The 6,619-nt window shown below is 40.1% G+C and overlaps 1 long non-coding RNA gene across 1 annotated transcript; it reads left to right on the top strand.

Annotated features, from left to right (window-relative positions):
• The first annotated feature begins 5,279 nt into the window (after positions 1–5,279).
• Positions 5,280–6,364, top strand: LOC146717083 (uncharacterized). Its single transcript, XR_014921827.1, has 2 exons — positions 5,280–5,520; positions 6,116–6,364. It is a non-coding gene; the product is annotated as an uncharacterized LOC146717083 (long non-coding RNA).
• The last annotated feature ends 255 nt before the right edge of the window (positions 6,365–6,619 follow it).

Below are 6,619 nucleotides of genomic sequence, written 5' to 3'. Positions count from 1 at the left end.
ATCGTGCCATCTCTATCAGGTTCACAAAGTCCAAACCTGAACTTCACGTCACACGGTCCTCCACAGTCGAACTGTGGTGCTGCCCACACTGTGTCTTCTGGTCCGACTAGCATGAAACAAAATGCTTGTTCATCCAGTTCCCATCACAGCTTAAGTCAACATCACCCTCAGGAGGGGTTTAATTAGCCAGCGTAACAGGAAACACCTGTGAGCCTGTGCAGGTATGTTAGGGTCACAGGTCTGGTACAGCGTTTGGACGCTGGCTGTGCAGCTCATGGTAGGAGCCTCAGAGAGACATCTGCAGACACTTGGCTCAATCAGCACATAAAGTCACAGTGTGTTGTGTAATGATGAGATTAATGGTGTGTCCTGGTCCTGTTTGAATAGTCCAGTATATTCTCACGTCTCTGTGTTTATGAATATTTATTTGACAGCAAGTAGGCCTCACGCTGCTTTTCCGTTACAAAACACTGCAGGTACACAGCAGTTTGCTAACACTTCTTATGAGCTACCCGGGGTTTTGCTACCACCAACAAATCAGCAGCTGAACTAAAGGAGATTTTTTTTTTTTGCATCTTCAACTGAATGGACTGAACTGAAAGTGAACCATAGCCTCTGTGTGAAGCAGAGGAGCTGCTAAGGATGAAGGGCAGAACGAAGGAGATAACCACACTTCTAATTAAGGACAATGGCCCTCCAGAGATGGGCACTGATATCTCATACTGTACTTTGTGCAGAAGCATGTACTGAATCAGGGACAGGAATTAGCAGGGTCTCCGGGCAAAAATCTCCTTGAAAGTTCATAATATGTCTGCTAAATTAAAAACAAGGGAGAACAAATCATTCATATTATTTTCAAGGGTGGCAGGTATGGCATAGCTCTTACAGAAAGCTTGCTGTTAATTTTCAGCACTGGAGGAGAGTTTAAAGTGTGTGACAAAAATGTAGAGTGGTTATCCTACATGTTCTACCTCATAAATCATTTGAAAAACCTATTGTTTAAAGTGATGACAACTCCAATGTTTCTGTAAGCCTCTGGTATCACAATCATTTGTCTCTTTTACTTGCTAGCTTCTGCAGTGAACAATAAAACAAAAAAAATATCCCCAAAACCAAACTGAGTGTCCCTCCTACACGATTCAAACAGATATGTGATGTTAGACATGTCAAAGAGAAAGTCTTTCCTTCTTGTAAACATGGAAAATATTCAGAATGTGTTTCGTATGAAGAATGTCTAGGTTCATCCTTAGAGATAGGATGACTGGCTGAGAGTAAAGCTCCACACAGAGACTGGTGAGGTGGTATCTCCAAATAAACCCTGAAAATGTAAATAAATTTAAAAAAAATCTATTAAATGTTATTAAAGGTAAATACTCTACAATAATAATGAGAAAAACCCAACAATCAGATGACACCCTATCAGCAAGCGCTTTGGCGACAGTGGGGAGGAAAAACTCCCTTTTAACAGGAAGAAACCTCCAGCAGAACCAGGCTCAGGCAGGGGCGACTGGTTGGGGTGAGAGAAGGAAGACAGGATAAAAGACATGCTGTGGAAGAGAGCCAGATATTAATAACAAGTATGATTCAGTGTAGAGAGGTCTATTAACACATAGTGACCAAAGAAGAAACACCCAGTGCATCATGGGAATCCTCCAGCAGCCTACACTTATTACAGCATGACTGAGGGAGGATTCAGGGTCACCTGGTCCAGCCCTAACTATATGCTTTAGCAAAAAGGAAAGTTTAAAGAGTAATCTTAAAAGTAGAGATAGTGTCTGTCTCCCGAATCCAAACTGGAAGCTGTTCCACAGAAGAGGTGCCTGAAAACTGAAGGCTCTCCTTCACATTCTCATTTTAAATACTCTAGGAACAACGAGTAGGCCTGCAGTGTGAGAGTGAAGTGCTCTAATGGGGTGATATGGTACTATAAGGTCATTAAGATAAGATGGGGCCTGATTATTTAAGACCTTGTATGTGAGGAAATACATGAACTAGTTTTTCAGCGTCACTCTGAGACAGGATGTTTTTAATTTTAGAGATATTGCGCAAATGGAAGAAAGCAGTCCTACATATTTGTTTAATATGTGCATTGAAGGGCATCCTGATCAAAAATGACTCCAAGGTTCCTCACAGTGTTACTGGAGGCCAAGGTAATGCCATCCAGAGTAAGAATCTGGTTAGATACCATATTTCTAAGATTACAAAAAGACAATCTCATGCAGTGATTTACAAATCTCATTAACCCATTTTTTTCACAATGAAGCAGCGAAAACATCAGTTCATTTAAACTGAGATAATTTAGTGACTGAATCCAAACAGGCAATGTTTTTTACCATTGCTGCACCGCCTCATACATGACACCATCTGCATTACATCAACCAGGTTTCTCTGACCTCGCAACAAAGACCAGCCTCCGCTGGGAGGTGCAGAGGCTGGGAGGTGCAGAGTGACTTCCAGAGAGGAGAAAGCAGGTAACAGTGTATTTATCTGTATTACTACATTAGACCAGATGTGCTCTGTTAAAAAGAAAGCCCTCTGCCTCTTTTGTTCTTTCACCTCATAAATCACAGCACATGATCAACCCCAAAATGTAGGTGTAAATGTAAACTTTGCAGCCACCCCTACTGGCATCGAAATCTGAAGTGTCTCTATTGCTTTAGCTTCTCTATCTACATTTACTATGCTGAGCTCATTTACCAGACGTCCAAGGTGTGTGCTTTCTCTCTATTGGAACAATCAAGAAAGGGAAGGGGTTGGGGAACAGGAAAGCAATGGTAGGAGAGAGAGAGGAGGGGGGGGGGAAGAAAAGTGGAGCAGAGAGAGAGAGAGAGAGAGAGAGAGAGAGAGGGAAAGAAAAGTGGAGCAGAGAGAGGGGGGGGAGGGGTGATAAATCATCCTCCACCATCCCAGTTTGGGTTTTGTTGTTGCTCTCCTCCATCATGATGAATCGTACTCCTCTGAGAAAAGAACGCATAAAAACAAGAAAATGAAAGTAATAGAATAAAAGAGTGAAACGAAGGCCATCTCACTTCTTTTATCCAAAAAAATTAAAGGAAAAAAACGGCGGTGGGCACAGACAGTGGGCATGTCTGAGGGACGACGGGATGGCCTGAGTGAGAACACAGACATGGTTTCTGCTCTTCCTGCGAGTTTATGAGCCGTGAAGAGTCTCGAGCTGAAAATAGGCTGCAGTTGTTCATCAAACACTTTCAAGGATCCTCCTCTTCATTTTCACCTCTTCTTTAGCCTCTCTCTTATTTTTCTCTTACATAATTGTTAATAAATACGATAATGGGTTTGCATTTATTAAGGTATAGCTGTTACAACCAAACTCATTTCATCATTAAAAAGACAATTTTCTGTATTTTTTTGTACTTTTAATGTAATCATCGACAGAAATTCATGAAAGACATTTTCTAATTCTCCCCTCTGTCTTCCTCCACTCACGACCAGCTGGAGGCGGCAGATGGCCGTCCCTCCCTGAGCCTGGTTCTGCTGGGGGTTTCTTCCTGTTAAAAGGGAGTTTTTCCTTCCCACTGTTGCCAAAGAGCTTGCTAGGGTGTCATCTGACTGTTGAGCCTTTCTCTGTATTATTGTAGGGCTTTACCTTTACAATCAAAGCACCCATAGGCAACTGTTGTGATTTGGTGCAACATAAATAAAATTATGTTGAAAACTTGAATTGATTTTGTGAAGTTTAAGATGTTCCCAGTTTTTTGTTTTATTTTGAAACTGTTTCATGCGTTCCTGTTGCCTTGTTTCCTGCCTTGGCCTTATGTGCCCTATCTGTTTCTGTGATGTGTGACCGTTCAGCCCTGTGCGTTAGTTTCTGTTCACTCATCATGTGCTGCACAGTCCCGTCTCAGTTTTTATAAAGTTGCCTTTTGTGTGTTCGACTTCCTGTTTTCTGTGTTTGGGTCCAAATTATGTGCTGCACTCAACAATTTTATGGCAAACTACCCAATAAATGCTGAGATTTATCAGTCTGTAGACAGAGGATGGGAGTTCAAGAGCTTGGTAATTTGCTTTGTTTTTACTGGAGATTTACTTTGGCTTTTACAACCCTCTTCATTAAGTACAGGCACAAAGCACTTGGTTGGGTTTTGGAAAAGCTCATAGTTTTAATTCAGAGTTGCTAATTCACAACATTAGCCCTCTGTATTAAATAAAAAAATAATCAAACACATCTATCTGCACCTGTTTGTTATATCGATGCACTTCAATCAGATGAACCCATGTGAGCAAGCACTTGGCAACAGTGGGAAAACCCCCAGCAGAGCCAATCTCAGCACCAATACCTGCAACTTTGCACATGTTAAATGATTCTTTTTTTCTTTTTTTTAAACAATGCCTTTTTTTCCAGAGTAAGAAGTGTCTCATCCATTTATTGGATTTATATTGGATAAAATAACCTGGTGGCTGATGCTACCATGCTTGAGCGTAGTTGTCTCCAGATCCTCGGCTGGCCTGTGTTTACACGTAACACCTCTCTCTCTTTCACACACACACACACACACACACACACACACACACACACACACACACACACACACACACACACACAGGCTGTACAAGCAGGAAGAGAGTAGCAACCATGTGATGACAGGTGAAATAACCGTTAGCAAAACAAACTGTGTGGATCCGGAGTCCATATCTTCAATATGCAGCGGCTGCTTTCTGTAAGCAGAGCACAGAGACAAATTTATGCATTTTATGGATTAATTGTGAAATTAATTGTGACTTTGGCTGTGGTAACAGACTTTTCTCTCACATGTCGTATAAATGTATCTGTTACGCAGCACAGTGATCTTCATGGTGGCAGCTACTATCAAGTGTTACTAACTCTACAAGCAGGCCAGGGCACAGCATGTGCCAGATGTCAGAAGAACTGGACTGTGGAGGTCAAATGAGCTCAAGCTTACTCAAACTTGAGTTTATCCTCAAACTAGAGATGAACTGACTTTTTGCAGTCGTTTGAAGATATTGTTGTGACCCAGACTTACACTCCTGGTTTAAACCATTTATGACCCATCCAGTTATTCCCAAACAGGGTGAGATCATGATTAGATTAGACCAGCGGGGTTTCTCGGTTTGCTAAGTTTTAAATTAAAGTTGAGATTAGATTGGCAGCAATTCCAAGTGCCATGCTCACTAATAGGATAACAGAGATGATAGTACACAGCAAATTCAAAAGTGTTAAATGTTTTGGTGTTAATAGTCTTCTTGCAAAAGTAGAGTTAATTTTACTCTAAGCAGAGTCACATTCTTTTAATGTAACTCTGAGGTGTAAAATGATAGTAGTTAAAATCGAGTGTTAAAAATGAGTGTTTCTCTGTCAAATCTGGAGGTGTTACAATGGAAACATTAACTCTTGACCTCTTAACTCTGAACTCCTAGAAGGGCTATGACACCAACAGAGTAAATTCACAGACTCCGCCCCCAGCACGGCTCCAATCGAAGCTGAAGTGAAGCCATTTCAGAACATTTTGCTCTACATATTTGAGTTGTTTGCCATGCTTGGTAAGTCATTTTTTCAAAGATTGTTTCAATTATTATTATGAGCTTTTACTTCTGTGGCTCTTTGGAGCTGAGACAAAGCTGTGTGAAAGGCATTAGCCATGTTGCTCGGTGATAGCATAATATTCTGTTTTAGCTAGCTGAAAGGTATTGTTTGCGGGCAAATACCACAGCACTGAAAAAAAGCTTGCATGTGAATTTTCAGTCAAACCTTTGGTCAAATACACCTAAAACAATGTGTAGAATGTGAAATGTTGGTATAATGGTGCTACTTGAAGCCTGAAAACGATCGCCCATTAAAAAAAAACAAAAAACGAGCAAACAGCAGTAGCAGACGTCCTGACTGGATTCTACGTTAGCATAGATCCCTCCAGAGTTTTGTGCACACGGTTTAGGTAAAAATGAAAAAGGTTGAGGTTTTACATTTAGTTCAGTATTACCTGTTGCCTGTGTCCTTGTCTTTTGGGAAAATATTTTACACAAGTAATGGCTCAAAGAGGATTCCTTTTTTTTTTTTTTTTTACTGTGCTGCAATTGTTTACTGGATTATTTGTGCCATTAATTAGTGTCAACTAATTTTTATTCAATCTCCGCACAGGATATGCTTGTGAAGATGGAATATGGGGGAGAGCAGAAGTGCGTTGAAGTTCCACAAAGGGATGAATGAAGGACATGCATATTGTATTGAAGAAATAAGTGATGAGAATGCTGTTATTTGCATTTACCATGTCAGACCTTTTGATAAACAAAACTCTAATGAAAGTGAGAACATGTATACTGTTACGTCTTTCAGAAAATGTTTTGAAATTGTGGTGCACAGTTCAGAATAAATGTTTTTCAAAAACCATTGCATCTTTTTAGTAAATGTTTATTTCCAAAAGAAATTTCTAGAAGTTCAGAACAGTAAAATTCCTACTTTTTAGAATGAATTAGAAGATAACTCTTACGTAGTTAAACTAAAATACTCTTTGAGAGTTAATATATAAACTCTTAACACCAAGTGTTAAATTATCAACTCCAGACAGATTTGGTGTTTAACATTAAATCAGAGTTAACGTACCAACTCTCCAAAAAGAGTTAAATTAACACTCTCTGGTGTGGA

The sequence above is a fragment of the Copadichromis virginalis genome, linkage group LG2 (genome assembly GCF_057382275.1).
Source record: "Copadichromis virginalis isolate Kocher_CV1m ecotype Utaka linkage group LG2, C_Virginalis_male_GT1.1, whole genome shotgun sequence".
Lineage (NCBI taxonomy): Eukaryota > Metazoa > Chordata > Actinopteri > Cichliformes > Cichlidae > Copadichromis > Copadichromis virginalis.
This window is presented reverse-complemented; position numbering and strand designations above follow the sequence as displayed.